General features: G+C 37.6%; 1 protein-coding gene and 1 pseudogene across 1 annotated transcript in view; one reads left to right on the plus strand and one right to left on the minus strand.

Moving 5' to 3' along the window:
• PSMD14 (proteasome 26S subunit, non-ATPase 14) overlaps positions 1 to 13,415 on the minus strand; it is a 103,972-nt gene that overhangs the window by 59,567 nt on the left and 30,990 nt on the right. The gene's annotated exons all lie outside the window — the stretch shown is intronic.
• LOC118012690 lies at positions 7,219 to 7,389 on the plus strand (annotated as a pseudogene).

The following is a 13,415-nucleotide window of genomic DNA, read 5'->3' on the forward strand; positions in this document are numbered from 1 at the left end:
CAGGAGAGGGAGGAGGGTCAGAGGGAGGAGAAGCAGACTCCCCGGCGAGCAGGGAGCCCGATGCGGGACTTGATCCCGGGACTCCAGGATCATGACCTGAGCCGAAGGCAGAAGCTTAACCATCTGAGCCACCCAGGCGCCCTTATTTATTTTTAAATGACACATTTAAAGGCACAAAGATACAATACAGAAATCATCCTGCACATTACTGTTTCAGGCTTTTTAAATAATGCGCTAAAGCATGGGGGTTTTTTTGGGTTTTTTTTAGGTTTTATTTCTTTATTTGACAGAGAGAGAGACACAGCGAGAGAGGGAACACAAGCAGGGAGAGTGGGAGAGAGAGAAGCAGGCTTCCCGCGGAGCAGGGAGCCCAATGTGGGGCTTGATCCCAGGACTCTAGGATCATGACCTGAGCCGAAGGCAGATGCTTAACAACTGAGCCACCCAGGCGCCCCTAAAGCATGGGTTCTTAAAGTTAAATATAAGTTAATATTGCTTCAATTTCAATGGATGTTTTTATGAGAATATGACTTTTTTATAAAGGCCATCTTTAAAAGAATGCTTTTTCTTAACCACACTTTTCCCTTTATGAAAAATATTTAGCACTTTAGAATATAAATCAGTCTGGAATTCTGAGATGCTTTAAGATATATATATAGTTACAAGACAGTAGAGGAGAACATGTGTTTTTTCATACAAAATGTTATCTTAGGGGCAACCTAGGTGGCTCAGTGGGTTAAGCAACCGACTCTTGATTTTTGGTTAAGGTCATGATCTCAGGATCAAGAGATCAAGCCCTGCGTCAGTCTCCACCCTGGGCTTGGAGCCTAAGATTCTCTGTCCCTCTCCCTCTGCCCCTCCAGCCCCCCCCCCCCACTTGCACACACACTCTCTCTAGAAACAAAACAAAACAAAACAAAACACCCAAAAACAAAATGTTATCTAGTAATAAGCAGTGTCTCTGTGGTTTATAGATTTTGTACAAATATTATATGAGGCCAAGGACTATTTCTCTTTAACATATAGTTCTCAGAATAAAATATTGTTTTAACAAATATTACAAAAAGCTGATTACCTGACATTCAAGCAATGGATAACACTGGAAAAGAAGACACAGAGTTCAAGGCTAGGATTAGCTGGATCACTAATCAAAGATGCCGAAGAATAAGTGGATACCACTGTGATCAGCTGTTACAGCCACTGAACAGCCATAAAAACCAGGCCCTAGAGGTGTTAACACAGAATACTAATAACCTTGCCTGTTTGGGTGTATCTTGCTTTACATTTTTCAAATACGTTACATTTGCATCTTACTCTGTGTTTTTCAAATATGTTATTTATATCACCTAATGAAAGAAGAGAAAAACCAGGAACAATATATGAAAGACTACTACACAGGAAAGGGAATCCAAAAAAAATGGGTTAATGTAGGCATGGCTAGGAGGAAATAAAAAAGACAGGAAAGCTCTGTGTTCAACACACTATGAAGCAGTAGGTATATGATAAATGAATTAGATGTGGTGCTAGTCCTTAACATGTATGTTGGAGACAGATAATACAAAAGTAAATATAAAAATGAGTGTATAATTATAACTTGAGTTTGGTATCAAAATAGGAAAGAGAACAAGCTTTGGAGATGTATTAAAAACAAGGCCTATTTTCAAAGAGCCTTCCCCAGAAAGCAAGTAAGCAATGAACATGTAAGCCAGTGATTCCTAACCTTGTTTATTCCTCAGAATCCCCTGGAGGGCTTCTGATGCCTGGACCCACCCTCAGAGATTCTGATTTAAATTGCTCTGGAGTGAGGCTCAGGAATCTCTTATTTTTTCCTAACACACAACCAAGGTAGAGAACCACGGATATAAACTTATAAACCAAAGGATTTCATTATTTTGAGGTTAATGAAAATATTGGGGTAAGTTTGCCTGGCTAATTGGCTAGGAATTTGAGAGATCTAGAGCCAATCGCCAAACAAATCACATTCAACATTAAAACAAGGTTTTATAATAATCTCAATTCAATGAAATGCAGAGGTTTTACAAAGTGTTGCAGAAGTATGAAGAAGAGATTAATCAAGTTTGAAGGCATCATGTGTGGTCATTACTGTTACCCACCAAATATTTCTGGTCCTTCTCCCCAGCCCATAATAGGAGTGCACCTCCTTGACCTCCTCTTAAAGTTAGATGTGAACATATGACTTGCTTTAGCCAATGAAATATAGAGGTGACCTGTCATTTCCAGTCACAGCTTTTTAAGAATCAGAGTTCAATGATAACATTCTGTCAGCTTGAGTCCCAGAGTAAGGATGACACACAGAATGGCACCCAGCTGATCCATGACAGACATATAAGCAGAAGTGAAAAAGAAAGCTTTGTAGTTTTAAGTCACTGAGATTTAGGGGTTGTTCTTGAAGTATAACCCAGCCTTCCTAACTGACACACCATAGAAGACTTCCAGAGGAAGAAGATTATTTAAGCAGTCCAGAAGGAAAGTTAAGAAGTATAATTCAGGGGCACCTGGCTGGCTCAGTCAGAAGAGCATGTGACTCTTGATCTCAGGGTCGTGAGTTTGAGCCCCACACTAGGTGTAGAGATTACTTAATAAACTTAAAGAAAAAATAAGTACCATTCATTAGACAAACAATGGGGGCAAAGGGCATTTGTTTTCAGAGACTACCTTATACAAAGTCATGAATGAATAAGCAGAATGACATGGGACACTTGAGGAATTATAAAATAGTATAATATGACTAGTTTAGGATAGGAGAAGGTTGGAGCAAGAGATAAAGCTGAAAAAAAGACAACTCATAAAGGACTAAAGATCTAGACAAGAGATCAACTCACAAAAAGGTCAAAGCAGCCATTCCACAAAACAATTCACATACGAGTCCTCAATCTTCTTTCTGCCCTGTTATACCCAAGTGAAGACCCATTTTCACCAGTAACAATGGCATACTATTATACATATCAGTTTAGAAAGCTCCGGTCGATTTTGATCCACTTTTAGGAGAGATGGCCCTCCCCCTTCCCTATCCCCTCAAGAAACACTACACTTTGGCTTGAGGACTGTATTTACCCTACAGTGAAGATGACTGAGGCCTTATGAAAGATGTTTAAACAAATGAATAAAATAATTAGTTCTGCATTTTAAAAAGGACTTGCATTTCTGGTGGCAGAAAGATTTACTAAAGGATGCTGTGACAAGAAGGGTACAGATAAAGATTATGTAAAGGGCTGAATTAGGCAGAGCCAATGACAGAAGAAATACATTCAAGAGACTTTAAGAAAACAGACCCCAAACTACAATTCTTGAGGACTAACTATATAGAGGAAATGGAGTAGTACACTGTGATTGCATGTTTTTCCTGGGGAAGCTGGGTAAATACTAATACCATTAATCAAGATAGGAAATACCTTCAAGCCATATCCAAGATCTCTAAAATCCATTTCTTACCACCAGAATCTTACTGCTTACCACCATAGCTCTCTGATGATTAACTATAAATGTTACAGGGAATGAAATCCATCTATATCTCATTTTATGTAATTTTGTTTCTCTTCTTATTAGAAATTATCTGAGATCTCCTTTCTTTCCTAATACTTTGATTAAGCAAGACCTGACATTACAAAGTTCAAATTTAATCTCATGCAACTTTAATAACATTATATCTAGTACATCTGCAAATAGTGGTTTAGGTCTGCCTAAAGAGGAACAATTTAAGACTACCAAAAACCATGACAGCAATCAGTTACTCACTCAAAATTAAACACAGTAACAGCTACTCTTAGCAGGACTAGTATTCTTCCTTCTCAATATAAAGCAATGAAGTTCTTTATCCCTAAGCAGAATTGATGAATTAAAAAAATACATAATTCTCAGTTAAATTTGAATTTCAAATAAATGAATATTTCTAATATGTACATTCCTTGCAATATTTGGGACATACTTCTATTTTTAAAATACTTATTGTTCATATGGAATTCAAATTTAACTGGGCATCCTATGTTTTATTTTGTGATTTAAATACAGCAACCCTATTCCCAAGTAACTATTAAGTACCCTTTCTTTTTGAAGATTTATTTATTTATTTATTTATTTGAGAGAGAGAGAGAGAGATGCACACGCGTGCACACGCACTCGTGAGCACACACGAGTGGGAGCAGGAGCAGAGAGGCAGAGAGAGTGGGAGACTGAGAATCTCAAGCAGACTCCCTGCTCAACGCAGAGCCTGACACAGGGCTCGATCCGAGCCAAAACCAAGAGTCGTTGCTCAAACAACTGTGCCACCCAGGCACCCCTATTAAGTACTTCCTAATCTAAGTCCATATTTTAAGTCTCTTTCCCATTTTATTTGTTCTGCCTAGCTTAAGCCAGAGGCAACTTTATATTACTACACATACCAGTAACTTTTTAAAAACCTACTGCTACTTCTGGGGGCACCTGGGTGGCTCAGTCGGTTAAGCAGCTGACTCTTCATTTTGGCTCAGGTCAGGATCTTAGGGTCCAGAGATTGAGCCCAGCTTCGGGCTCGTGCTCAGCCAGGAGGCTGCTTGAGGATTCTCTCTCTCCCTCTCTCTCTGCCCCTCCCCTGGCTCCCGAGTGCACTCTCCTACCCCTCATAAATAAATCTTAAAAAGAAAACAAAACTAATGCTACTTCTTTATCTTTAAATAAGTAATACTTTCAAGACTAAAGCACCCTGACCAAAAGGTCATTGAGTTCCCTTTAATAAAAAAAATACAAATGAAATTATCATCTTAATGATATACACATATTCCTATTCTTTTGGAAATTAGCATCTACTTTGAAATGCCTTCTCTTACCAGATGCTAAAATAATCATTCATTAACCAACAAATATATCTTTTACTTTAGGCAACAAAACATAGTTCAGAGTACACTGTCTCCTGCTGGTCTCTCCAACCTCTGTCCCAGGTCTAGCTGACAGTAGATTCTCCATGCAGGCCCTGAGCAGTGCTCCTTAGCTCTCCTAGATTTTCTTTGCTACAAACTCTTCTCCTTATTATGTCATTAAGTCTCCATTTAGTAAAATACTCTGTAAGGGCTTTGCATTCACTTGTTTGTAACTCCACCACAGCATCTGGGGGAATGCTCTGCACATTACTACTGCTCCCTGATAGAATGTCTTAATAGAAAAGTCAAAAAGTTAAGAGAAGGCTATGGACATAACTGAAAGAATTCCACACTAGATAAAGATTACCCAACACCCACACAAAAGATGCTCAATAACTCTTCAATCTCTTTATAAATAAATGCCGTTTTAGCTTTTATTTTTGATCATTATCTCACCCACAAACATGCCAGCAGCAGGCATTCTGATGCCTCTGTGAGCCAAGCATACATGAAAATGCCAAAGGCAATCCTTTGCTTGTGTGGTCTCCATTAAGAACTTTAGATCCCTTCTCCCGGATAAATATATCCAAAAGGCAGAATAAATGAGAGGCTACAGAAAAGGAAACTAATATGCTTGAAGCATACTAGAAAAAGAACAAGAAGCTGAGACAGTAAACCAAGTAGGTAGCAGACTGGGCCCAAGGGTTATTCATTTAGACAACTGATCTTTCTAAGGCTTAAGAGTAGAAAGTTGCTTTCCAGGGTGTGAGAGAAGCCAGTGAGGCACCTATATCAGCAGTTGAGAGGAAGAGAGAGCCAAGTGACAACTATCTACAGCATGAAGAACTAATGTTCTTTTCTAGTCATTGTTAGTTTGTTACTTTTAAGCTTTGTTTCTTTTAAAACTTATAAAATATTTAAGAGGTACAAAAGATCTAATATTAATGCAATATACTCTCATTACCCAGCTTATGAAATAAAACATCATTAAAACAGTTGGGCTGAAGTTCCTTTGTCATCCTCTCTGACTGAATGCATCCTCTCCATAACCCCAGGTGTAGCCACTACTCTAATTTTGGTGATTATCAACATTTCTTTATACCTTCATTATAAAAGTATACATAGATAAAGTATTATAGTATTTGCATGTTTTAAATTCTATATGAAAATTTCATATAGAATGTACTATTCCTCCATTGCTTTATTCATTATATTAGTGTGGATTAATCATGTTGGCATGTGAAGATCACCTTCTTTATAAAAATTCCACTATTAAGCAAAATTATGTACATTCTCCTACTGCTGATGGACAATTAGGTTGTTTTCAATTTCTTGATATTATAAAATAGAGATCAAAACTACAGCCTGTGGGTGAGCCAGCTGACTGTTTTTGAAAATGAAGTTTTACTGGAACGCAGCCAGGCCCATTCATTCTTTTTTTTTTACGTATGGTTGCTTTAACACTACGTGGTAGAGCTGAATTGAGTAACTGCAACAGAGAACATTTGGTTCCCAAGCCTAAAATATTTACAATCTGGCCTTTTAAGGAAAGGATACCAACCCCTGCTATTAACAATGCTGTTATGAATGTTCCCCTATCCATGTGGGAGACTTTCACTAGGGAACATAATTAGGAAAAGATCTGCCAGGTTGTAGAGTAGGCCAATCTTTATCATTACTAGATTTTTCCAAACTATTTTTCCAAGGTGGTTGGTTATACACTTTTATAGACCATTCATGTTTCTTCCAATGTTTGTATCTTTGCCCATTTAAATATGGACATCTTTCTTTCTGATTTGCAGAAGCTAAATATATATGTAGATAACTACTGCTTTGTCCACTATGTTAGATATCTCTTTCCCAATCTGTGGCTCACCATTTTGCTTCTTACCTTCATGTCTCAGCTGCATCTGAAAAATGAAGATTATAACATAATCCAACTTCATACAGTTGTTGTAAAGAGTACCTGAGTTAATAGATTTAAAGTACTTAGAACAGTGTCTGGCACATGTAAGTGCTCTACAAATGCTAACTATTTATTCTACAGTGGTGTTTTTGGAAAATGAATTTTAAATTTCAACGTAAATTAATTTATCAATCTATCCCATTAGTATTTGTGCTATCTTGTTTAAGAAATCCAACCCTACACATTCAATTATGTGTCCACTAAGCAATATACGTCTCAACCTATGTTTATTTACTACTTCTGAATGCTAAGAAAGAACAACACTTTCAGTTAACATGGTTTCAATTAACTATTCAGTTTCAACATATTTTCTTCAGTATAATTTTAATACTGATCTCTATGAAATTCAAGTAGAAAATAGAAACTCATCGAGAATATCTAGTCCAACACAAGTTCTGCCCCTTTGTGCAGTGGCAGTATTGCAGGCAGTGAGGTTTATCCGGGGCGTGATTATTGCTAATTGAAAAAGTAAATAAAAGAGTGATCCGCTGATGTCCAAGATATAGTAACAGAGACTAAATTTACACTCCCACCTAAAAATGGATAAAACTATATAAAATAACAATTTGTAGGACATGGCTGATAGGCAACAAAGGACAGTGAAAGCTGAGGACTGTGAAACACAGAGATAAGCCATACTACCACCCAAGCTTATTGCCTTAAGACAGTTTCCAGGCTACAGTGCAGGAGGAAGGAAACCAGGCAGAGAGTCTAGTGGACTCCCTAAACTGACATGATGGAGCTGAGATTACTGGGAAACCAATGTAGCTAGAGCTATCAGGACGGAGTACTGATAATAGCTAAGAAAATAACTGCTAAGAGAAAACTCTGGAGATCTTGAGGGTCCTCCTTGAGTATTCAGCTGAGTACTGTTAAGTGCATGTGTATAAAGAAACTACCAAAGTCTGGGGAAAGGATTAGAGAAGAATACCTCCCTCTCACATAGCACTGAAAATAGTGTCTGTTCCCACCAACCAAACTGAAAAACCTCCAATGCAAAGGCATCGATTAGACAGAAGGGTCTAAGCATTACTCCAGATTCACCTTATAATTTTTAAAAGCAAAACTAGAAAGAATCAAACAGATTCCAAGTAACGTACTGCATCTCATAACAAATACCGAGAATATTTATAAGAGTAAAAAACAGCCAGCATACAAGGCAAAATTCAGTCAGGCACTAGTGAAAAATTACCAGGCATGCAAAGAAGAAAATATAACCCACAATGAGGAGATCAATCAATCAACTGAAACCAATCCAAAACTGACAAAGATGTTAAAATTAGCAGACAAGGACACTAAAGTGTTATTATAATTGCTAAAACGTGGAGACATGGAAGACAAAAAATGACCCAAATCCAAGTTCTTGAGGTGAAAACTGCAATAAGTCAGCGGCGATAGGATGACATAGGCATGAATTCAGAGAGGCTTGGTAGAGCTTTCACTCTACAATGTCCATGGCTGGCCAAAAGGTGAAAAAATATTGTAAGATGAAAAATACACTGGATGGCATTAATGGAAGATTAAATCTTGCACAAGAAAAAATGAGTTAACCTGAAGACACAGGAATAGAAAATGAAACACAGAGGCCAAAATGATAGGAAAAAAAATTAACAGAGCCATAAATGAACTATGGGACAACTACAATGAGAAAAATATATATGTCTTTGGGATCCTTGAAGGAGGGGGGGCGATAGGAAAACAGAAAAATATTTAAAGAATATCAAAATTTGTTGAAACTTGATGAAAATAATAAACCTACAGATATAGGAATCTCAAAGAACCACAAGCTCAAGAAACACAAAGTAAACCACATCAACGCACATCATAACCCAAAGACCAGTGATAAGAGAAAAAATCTTAAAAGTATTACAGAACTAGGATAAATACAGAGATCAATAAAACAGAATTAAAGTTCAGAAATAAATCCTAACATTTCAAGTCAACAGGTCTCTGATAAAGGGACCAACACAATTCAATGGGAATAGTCTTTTCAATGGTGCTAGGAATATTTACATGCAAAAACATGATCCCCCACCTCACACCATGCACAAAGTGGATCACACACACACACAAAAAAATGTAAGAGCTAAAATCACAGGGGCACCTGGGTGGCTCAGTCAGTTAAGCATCTGCCTTCAGCTAAGGTCATGATCTTGGGGTCCTGGGATCAAGGCCCACACTGGGCTCCCTGCTCAGTGGATAGTCTGCTTCTCCCTCTCCCTCTGCCCCTCTTCCCCCCACTCATGCTCGCTCTCTCTCTCAAATAAATAAATAAAATCTTAAAAAAAAAAAAAAGCTAAAATCATAAAACTCTTAGAGAAGAAAACTGAGGAGTAATTTTTCATGAACTTTGGTTAGACATTGATGTCTTAATACAATATCAAAGGCACAAGTTATAAGAGAAAACTGATACACTGGACTTAAATAAAAATTAAAAACTTTTGTGTTACAGGGCGTCTGGGTGGCTCAGTCAGTTAAGCAACTGACTCTTGGTTTTGGCTCAGGTCATGATCTCAGAGTCCTGAGATCAAGCCCCTTTTTGGGCTCCCTACTCACTGGGGAGTCTGCTTCCCCTCTCTCTCCCTCTGCCCCTCCACCTGCTCCTGTGCACGCACGTGCACACTCCCTCTCTAAAACAAATAAATAAATCTTAAAAAAAAACAACTTTTGTGTTTCAAAGGTCAGCATCAAGAAAGGGAAAAGACGGGGCGCCTGGGTGGCTCAGTCGTTAAGCGTCTGCCTTCGGCTCTGGTCATGATCCCAGGGTCCTGGGATCGAGCCCCACATTGGGCTCCCTGCTCTGCAGGAAGCCTGCTTCTCCCTCTCCCACTCCCCCTGCTTGTGTTCCCTCTCTCGCTGTGTCTCTCTCTGTCAAATAAATAAATAAAATCTTAAAAAAGAAAAAAAAAGAAAGGGAAAAGACAGCCCTTGGATTCAAAGAAAATATTTGCAAATTATATAAGGAGGCTTATATATGTAATATATAAATTTTTACAATTTTTACAATTCAGTATTAAAAAGAAAAATAACCCAATTGTTTAAATGGGCAGCAGAACTGCATTTAAAAAATGTTATATCCTTCAGGTGTAAGGAAAATGACAGAAATACAGATCTACGCAAAGGAAAGAAAAGAACACAGGAAATAATAACTACATAGGTAAATATATTATTTTTTCTTATTATTTAAATTTCTTTAAAAGACAATAGACTGCTGTGTCGAAGAACATGGTAGTTCCTCAAAATCTTAAAAACAGAATTAACATATGATCCAGCATTCCACCTCTGAGCATATACCCAAAAGAACTGAACACAGAGATTAGAGCTGATATTTGTACACCAATGTTCACAGCAGCATTATTTATAATAACTAAATGTGGAACATCACAAATGTCCCTCAAAAGATGAATAAACAAAATGTAATTTATCATACAATGGAATATTATTCACCTTAAGGAAGGAAATTCTGACACATACTACAAGGGTAAGAAGATATTGAAGATATTATGCTAAGCGAAATAAGCCAGTCACAAAAGGACAAATATCATACGATTCCACTCATATGAGGTACCTAAAGTAGTCAATTCATACAGATATAAAGTAGAATGGTGATTGCCAAGGGCTGGGGGGGAAGGGGGAATGAGGAATTATTGTTTTATAGGTACAGAGTTTCTGTCTGGGAAGATGGAAGTAGTTCTGGAGATGGATGGTTACACAACAGTGAGAATATACCTAATGCCATTGAGCTGTATACTTAAGAATGGTTAAAGTGGTAAATTTTATGTTACATATATTTTACCACAACAAAAAAATAAGACTACTTAGGCAAAAATAATAAAAATATACCATGAAGTTTACAACATAGGTAAAACTAAAATGTGTAACAACAATGATACAAATGTTAAGAGGGAAGATATAAAGTGTACTATTTTAACATTCATATAAGTAGTATACATCACCTGAAGGCAAATTAATAAGTTAAAGATATATACATAGGGATGCCTGGGTGGTTCAGTTGGGTGAGTGTCCAACTCTTGGTTTCAGCTCAGGGCATGATCTCATGGGTTGAGGTGATCGATTGATCAAGGCTGCATGAGGCTCTGTGCTTGGTGGGGAGTCTGCTTGAAAAGAGTCTCTCCCTCTGCCCCTCTCCCCACTTGTGCATGCACACACTCTCTCTCTCTAATATATAAATAAATAAATCTTTTTAAAAAAGATATATTCTGGGGTGCCTGGGTGGCTCAGACGGTTAAGCGTCTGCCTTCAGCTCAGGTCATGATCCCAGCATCCTGGGATCAAGCCCTGCATTGGGCTCCCTGCTCAGCTGGAAGCCTGCTTCTCCCTCTCCTACTCCCCCTGCTTGTGTTCCCTCTCTCTCTGTCTCTATGTCAAATAAATAAAATAAAAAAAAAAAAGATAAATACTATAAATCCTGAAACAAATAATAAACTAACAAGAAAGTTATAGCTAGAAATCCAACAAAGGTAATATAACAGAATTATTTAAAAACTCAATCTAAAAGGAGGCAGAAAAGAAAAAAAGATACAAAAGAACAAGTGAGAAAAACAGGTAAACAGTAATATGATAGATTTAAATGCAATCATATCCATAATTGCATTAAATGTAAATGACCTAAATATCATAATTAAAAACCCAAGATTATCAGACTGAATAAAGACAAACAAGACCTACCTACCTATATGCTACCTACAAGAAAGGTACTACAAGTAGGTTAAATAAAGACCTAAATAAGTTCACTGGGAAATATATATCACATTAACACTAGTCAAAAAGAAAGCTGGAATGTCTATACCAATATCAAACAATTTCAGAGCAAAGAGTATTACAAGTGTTAAAGAAGCTCATTATATTAAATGTGATCATCTCAACAAAAGCAAAAAAAAAAAAAAAAAAAAGACAAAGCCTAACATCCACTCCAAATGAAAACTAATAGAGTAAAAAACAGTAAAAAAAAGTCTGTAATCTGATAAAGACCATCTATTAAAAAACACATAGCTAATACGGTAGAATGAATGCTTTTCCCCTAAGATCAGGAACAAGACAGAAAAGTCCACTTTAACGTCTATTCAACATTTTACTGAAGGTTCCAGTCAATTCAGCAAAAAAGGAAATAAAAGGCAGCCAGATTGGAAAAAAAGACATAAAACTGTCTCTTTCACAGACAACATAATCACTGAAATAAAATACTGCTATAGGGGCGCCTGGGTGGCTCAGTTGCTAAGTGTCTGCCTTTGGCTCAGGTCGTGATCCCAGAGTTCTGGGATCGAGTCCCACATCAGGCTCCCTGCTCCGCAGGAAGCCTGTTTCTCCCTCTCCCACTCTCCCTGCTTGTGTTCCTGCTCTCACTGTGTCTATCTCTGTCAAATAAATAAAAATCTTAAAAAAAAAAAATACTGCTATAATATCATCAAAAAATATGAAACAGACATAAATATGACAGAATGTGAACATTCTGTACACTAACAACTACAAAAAATTGTTGAGAAAAAGTTAAAACCTTAATAAAGAGATATATACTGTATTCATGGGTTGGAAGACTCATTACTGTTAAGATATCAATTCTCCCAAATTGATGTATAGATCTTACACACCATCAATTAAAATACCAACAGGTCTGGGGCGCCTGGGTGGCTCAGTTGTTAAGCGTCTGCCTTCGGCTCAGGTCATGATCCCAGGGTCCTGGGATCGAGCCCCACATCGGGCTCCCTGCTCCGCAGGAAGCCTGCTTCTCCCTCTCCCACTCCCCCTGCTTGTGTTCCCTCTCTCACTGTATCTCTCTCTGTCAAATAAATAAATAAAATCTTTAAAAAAAAATTAAAAAAATAAAATACCAATAGGTTTTTATTTACATAAATTAACATACTTGATTTTAAAATCTGTATGAAGATGCAAAAGACCTAGACTGGCCAAAACAATGCTATTAAAAAGAACAACTGGAGGACTAAACAACCTTATTTCAACACATTATGGAGCTACACTATTCAAGACAACGTATTGGCTTTAAAAGATAGACAAATAGATAATGAAACAGAATAGATTCTGGAAATAGAATCATACATACAGGGACAAATGATTTTCAATAAAGATGGAAATGCAAAGGTAGAGAAAAAATAATCTTTTCAATACATGTTGCTGCAAGAGTTGGATATCCACATGCAAAAATGTTTTAAAATCTGAACATGATTCACACCTTACATCATATATAAAAATTCACGGGGCGCCTGGGTGGCTCAATTGGTTAAGTCTGTCTTTGGCTCAGGTCATGATCCCAGGGTCCATGGATCAAGGCCCGCATTGGGCTCCCTGCTCACAGGGGAGTCTGCTTGTCCCTCTCCCTCTGGCCCCCGCTCTGTCTGCTTGGTCTCTCTCTGTCTCACTCTCTCTAATAAATAAAATATTTTAAAAAAAATTCAAAATGGATCACAGACATAAATGTAAAACTTAAAACTATAAAACTTTTCTAGAGGAGGGGCACCTGGGTGGCTCAGTCGGTTAGGCGTCTGCCTTCGGCTCAGGTCATGATCCCAGGGCCCTGGGATCAAGCCCTGCATCAGGCTCCCTGCTCCATGGGAAGCCTG

The sequence above is a fragment of the Mirounga leonina genome, unplaced genomic scaffold (assembly GCF_011800145.1).
Source record: "Mirounga leonina isolate KUSES-001 unplaced genomic scaffold, KU_Mleo_1.0 Mir_151, whole genome shotgun sequence".
NCBI lineage: Eukaryota > Metazoa > Chordata > Mammalia > Carnivora > Phocidae > Mirounga > Mirounga leonina.